Here is a 17,058-nt window from a genome sequence, read left to right as displayed (position 1 = left end):
TTTTTTTTTACAGAGAGGAAGGGAGAGGGATAGAGAGCTAGAAACATTGAAGAGAGAGAAACATCAATCAGATGCCTCCTGCACTCTCCCTACTGGAGATATGCCTGTAACCAAGGTACATGCCCTTGACCGGAATTGAACCTGGAACTCTTCAGTCCACAGGCCAACGCTCTATTCACTGAGCCAAACCTGTTAGGACCATTTTAACATTTTTGATACTACTACTCTCATTTCCCAAAACAATAATAACCAAAGTTTATTGAGTGTTTAATGTGTTCCAGACACTATTATAAGCCCATTAAATATATATATTAATTTATTAATTTATTAAGCCCATTAAAATATATTAACTTATCCCACACTAGAAGTGATGAATATGTCTCTTTAATATTGATTTAGGTTGTGGGTATGACGAATTGTTATTATATAATGAAAATTTGCACAAATTACAGTAGTGATAAGATCTCTTGAGGTCTTTGGGAACTTTACATTTTGTCAATTCTGGCCCTATTCTAAAAAAGAAGGTTTGTACTATTTAAAGCAATTTAAATTGCTCACTGACAATTCTGGAAACAGATATATGTATAAATTAAATCTTATGTGGCAATTTTAAGTTAATATATCCTCTGAATTTTATATCTGACAATCTTTATTAAACATTGATTTCTGTAACTCATGTATAAAATATTTGATTAGGTATAAATTTGGCAACTAAATCCTGGCATTTGGTGAATTTCTGCCTCTAAATTGCTTTGTTATGGTGCTATTTTATCTAATTTTTTGAGATTTGTGTCAAATGGATTGGATGGGAAGGTCAGGGATAAGTTAGACTTCATGTAACTGAAATGATGTTCGAACACTGATGTCTACCATAGCAAGAAGTGTACATCTAATGGAACCAAGCGATTTAAGCAAATAAAGTTTACAGTACACAGCAAAAACATTTCTATCTAAAAGTACTGACTTGCTTATGTACTGCAGGTTTAGTCCAGTTTGCATAGCAGTCTTTATTCAGGGTCAACAGCTATATATGCGTTGCTAGTAGTAAAATGACTTTCTTGCTAATTAAGCTTTTAAAAAGCATCCTTAAGAGACAATAAATGAGTGAGTAGTTTGATTAAGGACTTTCATATATGGGTAACATTTTGTGACACTGGTTTACTATAGCAAAACTGTGAGTTGATATTTTAGATTATAGCAGAGACAGTATGCCAAATACAGTAACTGAAGTGAATACTTTCTTCTCCTTAAAATCATTAAAATGCATCATATTCTTTTCTTTTGATTTAAATACTTGGAAGCAACTATCTTTTTATGCTTCTAATATCCAAAAAACCTCCTTAGAGGGTCATACAAATTTGACATTGGCATTTACGGCAAGTTTTGTACTGAAGTAGAGTCCAATATGAGTTTTTGATAGGGTCAGGCCCGATTTGAGTATGGTTTTCCTTGGCTTTAATGGGTGTCTTAAAATGATGAATTTTGAAGGGACATTCAAAGCATAGAGACTTTATTTTATTTAAAAAATTTTTTAAAGCATTGAGATTTTAAACAAGGATGTGGCATTGAGGATTTAGTGGTAGAATCTGACACATAGTAAATGATCAACAGATTTACCAAGTGATAGGCACTGATTGAGACATTGAAGGTTCTGTCTTCAGTGAACAAATAGGCACACTTTCCTGACTTCTTGAAGCTTGTGTTGTGGTGGGGAGAGACAGATGATACACTGAAAAGCAAAGCATATCCTGTGTCAAATGGTATAGTGTGCTGGAGAAAATGAACCAGGAAGGAGAATATGAAGTTTTGGGGATGGTGGAGTTTGAAACTTTAAAGAGAGTATTTAGAAATGGCCTCTGGAAATTTGCTATCTTAGCAAGGACCTGAAGTAAGCGAGCAATCCTTGTAAATGTCTATAGGAAGAAATTTCAGGTATGAGGTAGGAACTTGTACAGTATGTTCCAGGAATAGCCAGGCAACCTTGTGGCAGGAGTAGGGCCAGTGGAGGGGAGAGTAGTAGGAAATGAGATCAGAGAGATGATCAGTGGGGGGTTTACATGTCAGGTAGAGATTTTAGGCTATGCGAGAACATTACCTTTGAGTGAACTAGGAAGTCACTGGAGAGTTTAAGCAGAAGAAAATATAACCCGACTCCAATTTTTATAGAATCACTCTGATTCCTGTGTGAAAACCACCCAGTCTTTGTCTTCTCTTCTTACCTCTATGGGAGAGAGGTTCAGATAGATCAGATGAGAGAATGGTGTCACAGACTATTATGGAGAGAAGTGTAGGATTTAGGATATATTATTAATTAATTAATTGTTCTTTGGGGGTACATATTTTTTCAGAGAGTACTGGAAAGATTTGATCATGGATTGGATGTGAGATGTGAGAGAGAGTCAAGCATGAGTCATTGAGAGAGTCATACGATCCATTGAACGGTTGAAGGTGCCACTTATTGAGATAGAAAGATTGTAGGGGAAGATTTGGGGAGAGGTTCAATATGTGCTCAAGCCTTGATAGGCCTGTTGAAATTTACCAGGAGAGAAAAAGGGTGTAGAAGAAAAGATGTTCTAGCAAAAGGATTATTATGTGCCATGGACTTGAACCTTGAAAATTTTTAAAGTATTTGTGAAGTGGCGAGATATTCAGTGTGGTGTAAGCAGTAAACATTAGAGGCTGACAGAATACTGCCTATTTTTGTACGGCCTATGAGCTGTACAAAATAAAAAATTCAAAAGAGGGATAATGTTTTGTGACATGAAAAATGGGATGAAATTCACATTTCAGTGCCATAAAGTTTGCCTGGAACATGGCCACATTCATTTACTATTGTCTATGGCTGCTTTTGTACTACAATGGCAGACTTAAGTAGTCAGGATGGAGACTATCTTGGCTGAGAAGGTGAAAATATTTACTATCTGGTTCTTTATGGAAAAAGTTCCTACAGTCAAAATGGAGCATTTTTTTTTTTTTGGAAACAGATTGTGAAGTATCTTGTGTGCCAAGGTAGGGACTTGATTTTGTAGGCAAGAGAAAGCCATCAGGGTGAGTATCTGCCTAAAGTATCACAAATAATACAGGAGAAAAAAAATCCTAGTCCAACCTAATTCTCAGATTGAGAAACAAACACTGACACAGTAAGTGATTTGCCCAAAGCTTCCTAGCACTTTCGTGCCAAGATTAGGCAAGGACTTCAGGGTCTGAACTCCCAGAATCATAGTTTTAACCCTGTTCCTCATCATCTACTTTGGAACTTCTTCAAAAATCTCAGAGAATTCTTATGTCTGTTGTTGAATGTCAGGAGAAATAGTTACTTAGGGTTTAATGTTTTATCCGAACCTACCCAGATATTTATTTTGTAATAAATAAAAATTTATTTGAGGGAAGAACCTTCATAAACTTTGAATGAAATTAAAATGAAAGTTAAATCATTATTATAATAGAGTTTGATCATGTGCAGAACTGAATTAGGCTAAAATTTGGCACTTCTGCCTGTTTTTGTTGGAATATTTTCATTTGACTCATTATCCCACTATTCTATCCTATTTCTCTTAAGCTATGAAAAGGAACATGTTAGTAACATGCCCATAGTAGAGTCTCTCATTATTGTCATGGATTTTAAAAATTATTAATTGGGGACCTATCACTAATTCTAGATATTTTTGAATGGAGGAAATTTTATGGATTGATAAGTTATTCTAAGGAGAAAGCCAATAAGAAGCATTAGAAAAAATTCTGTTAGTACCTGTGCTATGATTAAACAGTATATCTGAACTGGCCAACCCAACCATGGGGAAAAGAATGGGAGGCATGGACAGGTAAGAAATGGTTACAGGAGGCATGTTTTGGCAAACCGAGGAGAGATGCGATCACAAGGAGAACTGCAACAAGAGCTGGTCTGGTGTTGACTAACAGTGCACGCCGGGAGAAATTTCTTGAACTCTTTTTCTGGGCTGAAAAGGTACAAAGACGTGAGGCAGTATCCTCTCATGAGTCTGCTTACTGCACCTAACTACAGCTCTCATTCATTCATTGTCTACAAGCTGTATTTACCATTCTGCTTATTTCTCAGTTGACCTGAGAGGATTACTGCCAATGAATCTTATTGTGTAGAAATGCCAAACAGCAGAGCTTCAGCGGTCTATGTGGGCTTAAGCTATGGTGATGCATTGCTGCAACAGCTGCCTGGATATGATGGAAAGCGGATTGCTGCCTTCTGCCAAATATATTAGAACTTGATTTGTCCCTTTGATTGTATCAAATGTCAATGTGCATGGAATGTGCTCAGAGAATGCTGAAATGGAACCTACTGATCCAAAATTACCAGTAAGTCTCGTCTGGAGGTACACAAGGGATGTGTATGCGAAGCATTATGGTACACTCAGATGGAGCTGTATTTGAGGGTAAAATAGGTCCGACTGACAGCCTCATGTGGAACACAGTATTTTTCATTGTAGATTGTATTTCCAAATTGCAGAAATCCCATAGACATTAAATGGCAGTAACATATGTGGAAGCTTAATAAACAGTGACCTTGCCACTGTAGTTGTTCTGTGGAGACGTAAGGAGATACCTTTGGGTGTTGAGTCTGTTTGAGAGAATGTTCCTGTGTGATCCTGATTGTGATGAGAAAGACTTGTTAAACCCAAACAGTGACACTAGAGGGAGCGCTTTTTCAGAATCACTGTAGAGAGGCCAAACAAGCTTATGTAAATGAACTAATTTATACTTACTCTACTGGAGCACCATAATCATTGCCGACGCTAGAAGTTTTGTATCCTCACCAAGGAAGGACGATTAACTATTCTAGTCACTACAGAATCTAATGTTTTTACAGGCCAGAGGCCAGGTGTATTGAAAGGCTAGGCTGGGAAGGTACACTTATGGGAATAATATGCTAATCCAGGCCGTCACTGGAAGGTGAGGCTTTTATCATTGTTTTCTAATGACTCAGGTATCATGGGCACACAATGCATTTGTCTTCCTTTTGTAATTGGTTTGGGTAGGACCAATGCTGAATACCATGTTGTGCCTGTGGGAGGCAGAAGGGTGATAGCAGAACATGATGCATGGAAACCTGTCTCTGTAAATCCCTGAACGCTGGGATCTGGGATCTGGGATCTGGGATCTGGTTAAAAAATACACATGGAATCTAGAATGTCCCAAACCTTCTAAGTCACCATCCCAGTCTTTAGGAATATGTGATACATGGGAACATGCCATTTCTGTTGAATGACACTATAATTTGAACTAATTTCATAGTGTGTTAAATGTCACTTTAATCTTTCTTCCAAAGCAATATAGTGTAACAAATGACTTATTAATTGATAGAATTATGCAATGATTAGAAAATATTTTGGGAGGTTGATTTGAAGCCCACAGATGATATATATAAAAACCAATTGGCCAGAAATATGAGTGTTTGGCCTTTAAAAAAAAGAATTACATACACAAATACCTTCATCAAAACATATGACAAATGGTTCAAATAACTGTAGGTAATATGGGAAAAAGAGTAATCAAACTTGGAAGAGAATATCAAGTGACTCCTGAAGGGATAGGGCCACAATGAACATGCTTTGTGGAGGGTGTTCCTATTTCCCATTGGGTGGGCTCAAATCATGGTAGTTGTCAGGATGTTAGTAGGCTTATTCTTCTGTATAAAACATTGTGAGACAAATTATGAAAAGATAGCCACGCCCAGCTGGCGTGGCTCAGTAGTTGAGCATTAACCTATGAACTAAGAGATCACAATTTGATTCTAGGTCAGGGCCCATGCCTGGGTTGCAGGCTTGATCCCCAGAGCGGGCACGCAGGAGGCAGTCGATCCATGATTCGGAAAGGAAAATGTCAGTTGCAGACCTGCAGGTCATTTTCTCCCTTTGTCGTGGGATGCCCCTGGAAGGAAAGATACCAAAAAACCTCTTGTAAACATGCTAAAGAGAGAACTCCTGGCAAACGCAGTTATGATATTTACTAGTGGGAGGATTCTTTTACCTGGAGTATTTTTACTACATGTACAGTATGTGGTTTGTCTGGGATTGCTTATATTAAGCTTGGAAATGTGTGAACTTATGGTAACATAGCTACCTGGAAAATATCACCTAAGCTGTGAGACCATCTGTTTAGAAAATGGAAGTGTTTCATAACAGAAATACCTCTCTTTTATGTAAGTAATGCTTTGGCATATAACATATCAAGCTCATATACAACAGCTAGACCAAAACAGTGCTAATTCTGCACCAAAGGATCTGCAGAGTGACATTGGCTATCCCAGATCTCTCCATCCTTCCCTCTTACGACTTCCTGTTTCCTTGAAATCATTAGTGTGGTTTAATCCTCAATAACATCTCTGATCTCTGTGAATCTGATTTGACAGTCAATATTTTTTCTTAAAAAAATTTTTTTTATTGATTTCAGAGAGGAAGGGAGAGGAAGCGAGAGATAGAAACATCAATGATGAGAATCTTTGATTAGCTGCCTCTTGCACGCCCCCTACTGGAGATCAAGCTCACAACCTGGGCATGTGCCCTTGACCAGAATTGAACCTGGGACCCTTCACTATGCAGGCTAACACTCTATCCACTGAGCCGGACTGGCTAGGGCGACAGTCAAACTTTTATATCACTTCCAGCTATATCCCTGAGTGCTCATTATTTAGCACTATAACTATTTAAACTGGCCTCCCTCCAATTTTTCCTCTCTACTTTAGAGCCATATCAAAACTTATCTCCTGGCCTGGCTAGCAAGGCTCAGTGGTTGAGCATTGAGCTATGAACCAGGAGATCACAGTTTGATTCCCAGTCAGGGCACATGCCTGGTTGCAGGCTCGATCCCCAGTATGAGGTGTGGAGGAGGAAGCTGATCAATGATTCTCTCTCATCATTGATGTTTCTATCTCTCTCTCCTTCTCCCTTCCTCTCTGAAATCAATAAAAATATATTTAAAAGAACACACAAATAAAACTTACCTCCTGAAACAAATAAAATATCAAATTTCAACTGTCATTGAAAAAAAAGCTTGCCTGTTTCATGATCAAAGTTCTCTAGATCTTGCTCTCAAATCATAAATGGATTATTAATAATTAATAGATATTTGTTTTGTTGTTATTATTATTGTAAGTCTTCCCTGGTTAAAGAAACCAATCTTGAGTCACATATCTTAACACAGAACTATGGTGACAGGATATAGTATTTTCTGGTTCTCTTTAAATAGAGGTGACTTTTTACTTTTTGAGCCATCCTTGTGATTTTTTAATGCCTCTCTTAACACATTCAGACTTGAAATAAATTCCTTTTGGTAAACATGCCTTATTGCTACTATTAGAACAGAAATGTATGACACTATTTTCTAAATCTCCCACAGTGTTTAGCAGAATATATTTTATCTAAAGGCACTTCATGAATATTTGACAAATTAAAATGAGTGGACAGATAAGCTTTTGATTTTCCTCAAAGCAGGGAAGAGTGTTGTGATAACATTATTGACATAAATAAATTCTACTCTAGTTTATTTTCTGTTCCCACCATTAGAAGAAAAGATGAACCATCTCTTTCTCTCTTACATTTTCTTTAGTATGAGGAAAAAGACAAAGGGGTGGGGAGCAACTTCAAGGAATTTTATTCACTATGCCCAGCAGATTTCAGAAAATTTCCAGATTTGCCAGCGGTCAAAGATTTGGGAGAAAGGAATGAGAGAATGAGAGAAATTGGGAAGCCTATTATGCATTACTGATTTGATGAATCAGTATTTGATGTTTAATGAAAAGTCACTGAAAAGGCAACAATGAGGAAAATTGGCATTTAGAGAAGCTTGTAATTTGCTTATTCCTGAGAAACATTCACAATTGAGGTTCCATTAAGATAAAAATAATTTCTATCGGCAGTTCATTAAGCCAACAGATGGTCAGTGATTTCTGTCCAGGGAGTTGTAGTTTACAAATGAAGATTTTAATGAGGGTACTTAGATACTTGAATGCTTTGAGGGCACTTCCTCTTTATTTTTTTTTTAATTTTCCCTTTATTGATTAAGATATTATCAATATCTTAATTGATCCTCTCATCCCCCCAATCCTGCCCTCACCCTCACTCTCATTCTCTATTGTCCACACCCATCGCTTATGCTTATATGCATGCATACAAGTCCTTTGGTTGATCTCTTCCCCTCACCACCACCCTCCCCTACCTTCCCTCTGAGTTTTGAGCATCTGATCGATGCTTCTCTGTATCTACATCTGTTTTTGTTCATTGGTTTATGTTGTTCATTATAATCCACAAATGAGTGAGAGCATGTGATATTTATCTTTCTCTGACTGACTTATTTCGCTTAGCATAATGCTCCCCAGCTCCATCCATGCTGTTGCAAATGGTAGGAGTTCCTTCCTTTTTTCAGCAGCTCCTCTTAATAGCACCTCCAACCTTTCCCACACTGATGTGCAAAAAGCCCACTCTATCACCTTGACTTTGAGAACCCATGGATGTGGGGAGTTCAGAGGTTAGAACCTTTGCAGGTTAGGGCGGTCACATGCTGTGCTGGGAGAGGAAGTCAATCTTGAGTGCTTGTTTGCTTCAGTCAGTTCTTTGGCAATTAGGCCCAGATTGGGGATCTAGGCCAAGTAAGGAGGAAAAGGAAACAATTATGTGAAGAGGGTTGCCTGTGTTCTCTCCTAAAACTGTTAATATAACTCTACAAGTGTAAGACCAGCCTCACTAAAAAAATAATTTATCATATGTAGCCTTATGTACTTGAAATAAAATAAACTTCTTCGTTTTTCCCCCCTAAGAACTTACACTATCTTTGTGAAATAGCTATATCTCAAATATTACACATTGAACAGGGACATTAGTGTGGGCTGTTGTTTAAATGGGTCATCTTCTCATTAGTTACTTTGCTAATCATAGACAAAGGAGGTTGTTAGTTCTCTATGTGGATACAATACCAATATTATTTATTAACTCCTCTTTACTTGATTTCCAGGAAAAATTCCAATATGAAGACTTCCTTTGTCAACATATCTCAAATCAAGATATGTTCCTTTCTTAGAGAATGATTTTCTGTTAGAAACCTTTCTAGGAGGCTAATCAAAGTATAATGAGATATGCGAGTTTTTATTCTGGAAGTTGGTATTTTAACTAAAGATACTGTATGTATGCATCAAGAAGGAGGTTCTTAGAAATTAATTATTAATAATACAATTTTAAACTTCATAGGAAGGATTTTATATATTATATTATATTATATTATATTATATTATATTATATTATATTATATTATATTATATTTATATTTATATATGCTTTGTTTAGTGAATCCTCACCTGAGGATATTTTCCCATTGATATTTAGAGGGTAGGAGGTAGGGGGAGAGACAGAGAGAGAATTATTGATGTGACAGAGACACATTGATTGGTTGCCTCCCACATGGGCTGAGGATTGAGCTTGCCACCAAGATACATGCCCTTGACTGGAATCGAACCCGGGACCTTCAGTCTGCAGGCTGACACTATCCACTGAGCAAAACCGGCCAGGGCAGGATTTTATATTTTTCAATAACATGTCTTTAATCTGGGTGAAGTTTACACTATTTTCACTTTCTTTCTTTTTTTTTCTTTTTTACCTAAAGCTTTGGTAATGCTCTTTCTTTGCTTTTTCTATATAGTGATTGTATTGACCAACTGACTTTAAAAATTAGTCCGAGCCCAGCCAGCTTGGCTCAGTGTTTGAGAGTCGACCTATGAACCAGGTGGTCATGGTTCAATTCCTGGTCAGGGCACCTGCCCAGGTTTTGGGTTCTATCCCCATTGTGGGGTGTGTAGTAGGCAGCCGATCAATGATTCTCTTGAGTGCGCACGTACAGTGCGATTGAAACTCTGTGGCCCATGCACAGAAGTCAGTTTTCAGCGCAGGCGAGTCTATTTTGAAGAAGTGGCGGTAGAAGAAGTGGGGGGTGTCGGTTGGTTAGGCGACGGGAGAAGCAGCGCAGGCAGCCTTGGGTTCACAGTGCTGGGGAGGTGCGCGCGATTCATGCACGAGTTGAGTGAGCCAGTCAGTCAGCAGTCTCAAGGTGCAGTGGTTAGTGCTAGTCGCATCTGCAAATCGCGTGGGGGGATGACAAAGGATAGACGAAACAAGTATGCAAGACGATTATGGATGGGAGAGTTGGAAGTGGTCGACCTCAGCGAATGTACCTCAATCAGATTGAGGACGTTTTTAGCAAAGGCCAGTTTAGGAGTACCCTAATTAAGTTAATAACAATGTACCTACCTATATAGTTTAAGTTTAAAAAATTTGGCTCTCAAAAGAAATTTTAATCATTGTACTGTTGATATTTGGCTCTGTTGGCTAATGAGTTTGCCAACCACTGCACTAAAAGATATATCTGTATAGTTTCTCTAGTTTCTTGCAAGTACTGGAAAATGACATTTCTTTCTAGTTCCTTGCAAATATTATAAAATGACATTTCTGAATTTTGTGTTTTGTTTATTCACTGATGATTTCAAATTTGTATCTTCAAACTGAGTTACTGTCCTGAGCTTCACAGTCATACATGCAACTTTTTATTTGATGTCTTCATTTGGAATGAATACAAATAGATATTTCAAACTGAATGTTTTCAAATAGAAGTGCATATTCTCCAGTCTCTCCCACCTCGATCCCAAATCTAATTTCCTCCAAGCCATCATTTCTCAATAAATTATAGCAATTGCCCAATCAAAAGAAAAAAGGAGAAAAACAAATTCAGAAATCATTTCTGACTCTTTTCTTTCTTTCATACTTACATCCAATATGTCAAGAAGCTCTGCCCACCTCTTCTAAAATAATTATATTCCAAATCCGACCACTTCTCTTTATTTATCTTGCTAGACCCAGTCCAAACAACCACAATTTCTTGCTCTGATTTCTACAATAGCCTCCTTTTACTCTTCTGATCAAAACCTTGGAAAAGTTTCACATTGTACATGAAAGTTCATTTTTTTTAAACGATGTGTGCAAAGGCAGTATCAACGAATGCTAGCACTCACCAATATTTTAGTTTTCCCTCTTCTTCTTGAGCACACATTCTCCACCTTCCTTGTGCAGATGAACTGAGTTTGGACAATGAGATGTAGGCAGATTTAGTGGACATCACTTCTAGACCTGACCTATTAAAATTTCCCATGGGGGATCCTCTACTCTCTCTTCCTATTGTGTGGCAAAGTTGAGGCCATGTGTTAAAGGCGGGATCTTCAGTGCCTCTGAACAAACCACCCACTCAGCTAACTATTATTGAGATATGAAAAGTGTAAGAAATAAAGCTTCACTTTGTTAAGCCACAGTACTAGTTCCCACATGGCTCAGGTTCTGTCCGTCTCTTCAGCCTCATTTTTATTTACACTTTCTCCTTTTTCTCATTAGGCCCCCATGACTATTATAAATAGGTGTATTATTTGAAGATAGGAATTGTATTCTATAGTTCAAATGTACATAAAGCCTATTTCATAGAAACCATAGTATTTCTAACAGTGTGTCCCATTTAATTGCATGTAAATAAGGTAATAATAGAATGGCATGGGATTTGGAGACAGAAATACCCAACTCAAGTTTTGAACCTATTGTGTGATCCTAAGAACTCTTTTTTTTCTACATTTCTATTTCCACTATTTAAACAATGGAGATTCTATAGTGTATACCTTATTCTGATGGCAGCCTCATGAGATGTAATGTTTGTGAATAAACAGTATATACTGTATATAGAGTTCATATAATGAAACAGTTAAGGCCGTAAGACTATTTTAAAACACAAACTTTGTGAGTAGACAATGCTAAGTGATATGTATGTTAATTAGAAGTGTTATTACATATTATTAAAATACAAGGTTCTCTGTGCTGTATAACTCTCTCTCAGTCAGGAAGTTTCTTGGGACTCCAACGCAAATACATTGCTTTCCATTCAATATGTAGTTCCACAGCTCAAACTGATCTTTCACATGCTGCTATTCCTGTCTGGTGAGGTGAATTAAGAGACAGTATATGGGTGAAAACTTGAATTTTTGTTCTGTTAGAAATGTGAGTTTTTTTTCTTCAGCGGTTCTTTTTAACACAGTTCTGAGAGGTACACGTTCAAATGTTCTTTATTGGCCTAAACGTCTCCCCAAACTCCCTACCCTGAGAACAAATAGTATCATGGGAACAAAAGTATTTATTGTTCATAAGCAAGTCTTATAATCAAGCTATTATCTGTGTGGGCTTTTCCCAGGAAACAATGGATATTGTAACAAATATAGCATGTAAAGAAATTGGTTGCTGTTTAATATTGCTAGTGGAAGACAGGGAGACACGTCCCCTGAACCTGCCTCAATGAGGAAGTGAGTTATGGTTGGTTATTACCACTGTTCCAAGCTCTGCTCAGAGTATGCAGTACAGTGATCAGAACATCTCTTGCTTTAAAGTGCCCTGTTTGACCTTCAAATGAAGTTGTAGGTTGCAGCAGTCCTCTCTGTGTCTGCCTCCCAATACCAAGGACCATGCCGGCTCAGAGTTGGGACTGGAGGAGGCCTTAGGTTGCTTGGAATTTTCCCTCTTCAGCAGAGGGCTGAAATGCAATGCAAGCTGTGTCATAATTGATATATTTTTAAGCATTGCCCTCAGGGAAGGAATAAAGTGAAGAATAGAATAATCCTCTGGCTGGTTTCAACCTCCTGGTGTGCTGAAACATCTATCTTATTGCTAATTTAAAAGAGAAAATAGAGGGCATAAGGGGGATAGATAAATGGTGATGGAAGAAGACTTGGGGTGGTGAACACACAATGCAATGTACAGATGATGTATAATTGTACACCTGAAACCCATATAATTTTATTAATGTCACACCGATAAATTCAATTAAAAAATAGAAACTAGGCCTTGTCCTAAGAAGAGATTATTTCCGATTTTGACAAGTCTGCCAAACAATGTTGTTTTTAAATTCCATTGTGCAAATTTTCACTAAGCAAGTGTTAGCAACTTTGTCCCACTCTGTAATACTGGCAAAAGAAAATTTTCTTGATTTTTTTAATGAAATCTACAAATCAAGAAACATTTGACTAGAGACCCAGAAGAGCACTTTTATTAATGTTTTATGATACTTATTTAAAAGAACATAAAGGAACCTGAGAGATTTCATGTCATGATGGAACTGAAATGCATTATTGCTTACCAATGAGAGTATATAGGAGGTTTTTAATAAATTGGATTCTAGTACCTTGCTATAGAAGGGATTTTACATTATGGATGTGCATTATTAGCAAATTTTATGCTAAGTGTATTGCATTTATATGTCCAGCAGGGCCTGATCCAGCTTTTGCAAATTGTGCTTAATTAAACAGTAGTCTCATCAAACATGCTCACTCTGGAGGAAGGAAGAGATTGTGGTCACATGACCCAGTGCTGGGGGTATGGTAAGGGTTAGGTATAAGTATTTGTTTACATTTCATTTTGAGCAAAGAAGCCCTAAATTGGCACTTTTATTTCATACTAGAGGACCAGTGCACAAAAATTTGTGCATTCGGGGTGGAGGGTCCCTCAGCCCGGCCTGTGCCCTCTCGCAGTCTGGGACCCCTCGGGGGATGACCACCTGCTGACTTATGCCTGCTCTATGGGGCATTGGGCCTAAGCTGGCAGTCATACAACCCTCTGGCAGCCCAGGAGCCCTCGGGGGATGTCCACTTGCCAAGGGGAGCAGGCCTAAGCTGCAGTCAGACATCCTTAGCTCTACTGAGGCGGGAGAGGCTCCCACCATCACTGCTGTGCTGGCAGCCATCAGCCTGGCTTGTGGCTGAGCAGAACTCCACCTGATGGAGTTCTCCATCCGTGTGCTTGACCACTAGGGGGCAGCTCCTGCATTGAGCATCTGCCCCCTGGTTATCTAGTGACTAGTCATTCCCAGTCGTTCTGCTGTTAGGGTCAATTTGCATATTACCCTTTTATTATATAGGATAGAGGCCTGGTGCATGGGTGGGGTGAGGCTGGTTTGCCCTGAAGGGTGTCCCGGATCAGGATGGGGGTCCCGCTGGGGTGCCTGGCCAGCCTGGGTAAGGGGCTGAGGGCCGTTTTCAGGCTGGCCACACCCCCTTAGGGAGGGGGGTCCTTCTGGGGTGCCTGGCCAGCTTGGGTGAATGGCTGAGGGCTGTTTGAAGGCTGGCCACAGCCCCTTCAGGTTGGGGTGTCCTGCTGGGTTGCCTCGCCAGTCTGGGTGAGGGACTGATGGCTGTTTGCAGGCTGGCCACAGCCCCCAGCCACCCAAGCTCCCAGTGGAAGCTGGCTGGAAGCAGGTATCTGGGGTTTATTTATCTTCTATAATTGAAACTTTGTTGCTTTGAGTGGAGCTCAGAGCCTGCCGCGACAAGCAGGAAGCTTGGCTTCCTCCAACATTGGGACAACCAAGCCTCCTGATTGCTCCAGCTCCATGGCTGCCAGCCGCCACCTTGGTTGGGTTAATTTGCATATAGTCACTCTGATTGGCTGGTGGGTGTGGCTTGGGGCATAGCAAAGCTACGGTCAATTTGCATGTTTCTCTTTTATTAGATTAGACTAGACAGTTCTTGTTGCCTTAAAAAATTAAACAAAACAAAATTCAAAGTGGTCTTCAACCCCAGCTGCTAGGATAAATCCCATAGACCAGCAGTTCTTAACCTGTGGGTCGCGACCCCTTTAGGGGTTGAACGACCCTTTCACAGGGGTTGCCTAAGACCATCGGAAAATACCTATATAATTATATATTGTTTTTGTGATTAATCACTATGCTTTAATTATGTTTAATTTATAACAATGAAAATACATCCTGCATATCAGATATTTACATTATGATTCATAACAGTAGCAAAATTACAGTTATGAAGTAGCAACAAAAATAATTTTATGGTTGGGAGTCAGCACAACATGAGGAACTGTATTAAAGGGTCGCTGCATTAGGAAGGTTGAGAACCACTGCCATAGACATTTGGAAAATGTTGCAAATACACATGATCAGAAAACTTAGATGGCATAGTGAATGTAACATGAAAACTAAAAACATAGTCCCATTCCCATTCAGGTCCTAAACCTAAAGTTTGCCATTTTTGAAACTTTCTTGGTGTATTGATCAGATTTCTGTATTTAGTCATGTGCTTTAGTTCTGTAGTGGAGGCTCCTTGTAAACTTTATCCATCTATTCATCTACGTATTATCTATCACAATTCAACATAATGGAAGGCTTTTTAGGGATAAATGGGCATGTTTAGGAAGATTTAGGGATAAAGAGGATCCATGAGGAAGGCAGGCATAGATGAGGGCTTGGAGCTGCCAAAAGGCATACATTCACAGAAGAAAAAAAAGGGGGGGGTGTGCCACAGGAGAAGGGATGAGGAAGACATACTTCTCAGAAGATAGGGAAAAGCCACAGGGTATGGGGAGAAAAAGGAAACAAACTTTCACAGAGGATAGAGAAATGACGACAAATGGGAGAAAGACGAAAACAGATTTTCACAGGAGACAGAGAATTCTACCATTGAAAGGGGAGAGGAGGAAGGGGCACCATGTGGGGTTTGGGCTTTGAAGCTGATATTCTGTAAAAGAGTGAGCCATTAGAAGGCAGTATGAAGAGACAAAGAACTATAACCTTTATAAACCCTAGAAAAAGGAGCCTAGTGGGTTACCCTCTTGGGCCCCCCTCCCCACGTGGGAGTCTGTATTTGCTTCCAATAAATTTCCACCCTTTTCATCTACCACCTCTTGTCCTCGGCTTCATTCTTAGAAGCCATCTGGACCCTGGAAAGAAATCACCCTTGCATCCTGTGCAGGAAAACAACCCGAACCACTTGTGAAACTGACAAATGGAGTAATACACATGGAAGTGCTTCATACACAGAAGTGCAATGGAATGTTAAGTATTATTATTATTTTGGGGTAGAGTATAGGAGTTAAAGCTTAATGCCTTTAAATATCTCCTAAAAATCCCTTGCAAAGTTGTTTCTAGGAAAAGCATCCACCTGTGTAAATGCTTCAGTTCTTTTAAACTCTTCTATTGTTTTAGGCTTTATTCAAGGAAAAATTATTAGCTGTTGAGAGATTTTAAACAAGAAAGTGACAGAATTAGACCTATGCTTTTGAAAAGTCATTCAGATTACAGTGTGAATAAGACAGGTGGTAATGGGAGTGGTGGCAGAAGGAGTGAGGAGGCCATGTAGGTGGCTGGTGAGTGGTCACACAGGGATAATGGCATTTTTGAGTTTAGCAGCAAAGATGAATGGAAGTGTCAGTTTTGCACAGGTTTGAGAAAGTGGAGTTGACCAGATAAGGAAGTGTTTGCTATTGGTGGTGTTGGTGGCCAAATTGGAACCTGGTTCTTGAGTTGGGCAAAGAAAAAATTCAGAACCAAAAACTCAAATATAAGAGAAAGTTTATTTAGAAAGTTACAGAGGTGGCAGAATGAGCCAGCGGGGCTGCAGCGGCTCTTCCTGGGTCTGCAGCTGCTGCATTTAGGCTGGTACCTCCACCACTCGCTCTCCTTGTTCTCAGCCTTCGGACCTGAACTGAAATGACAGCATTGATTCTTCCTAGTCCCCAGCTTGCTGACTGCAAATCTTCGGACTTCTCAGCTTCCACATCATATGAGCCTATTCCTTGAAATAAATCTCTCCATATAGATATACTGTTTTGTTTTTTTTTTCCTGAATAACCTTGACACATACAGATGCCAAATGAATAGAAGGTACCTTTTTTTTTTTTTTTTTTTTAAATGGAGGACAGGAGAAGGAAGGTATTTGTGGAATAGAGCCTGAACATAGCTGCTGTGTTATGTTTTATCACTCAGCAGATGTCTTGAGTGGCTTACATTAAATGGGACTATATACTAGATATATTTTAAATTTGAACTTTCACTTGTTCTTTGATAATGTAGAGATAACTATCTTTTATGTTCTAAAGATTTATTGTCCTACTCATCTATTCAGGGTGTGTTATTATAAATGATTGCTTCAGATAAATGACTGGAAAATTATTTTGATAAAAATCATAGTTTATCTTTCTTAATCTATCAAGTATTTATATTTCTTCTAAGGAG

Source organism: Myotis daubentonii, chromosome 10 (assembly GCF_963259705.1).
Source record: "Myotis daubentonii chromosome 10, mMyoDau2.1, whole genome shotgun sequence".
Taxonomy (NCBI): Eukaryota; Metazoa; Chordata; class Mammalia; order Chiroptera; family Vespertilionidae; genus Myotis; species Myotis daubentonii.
This window is presented reverse-complemented; position numbering follows the sequence as displayed.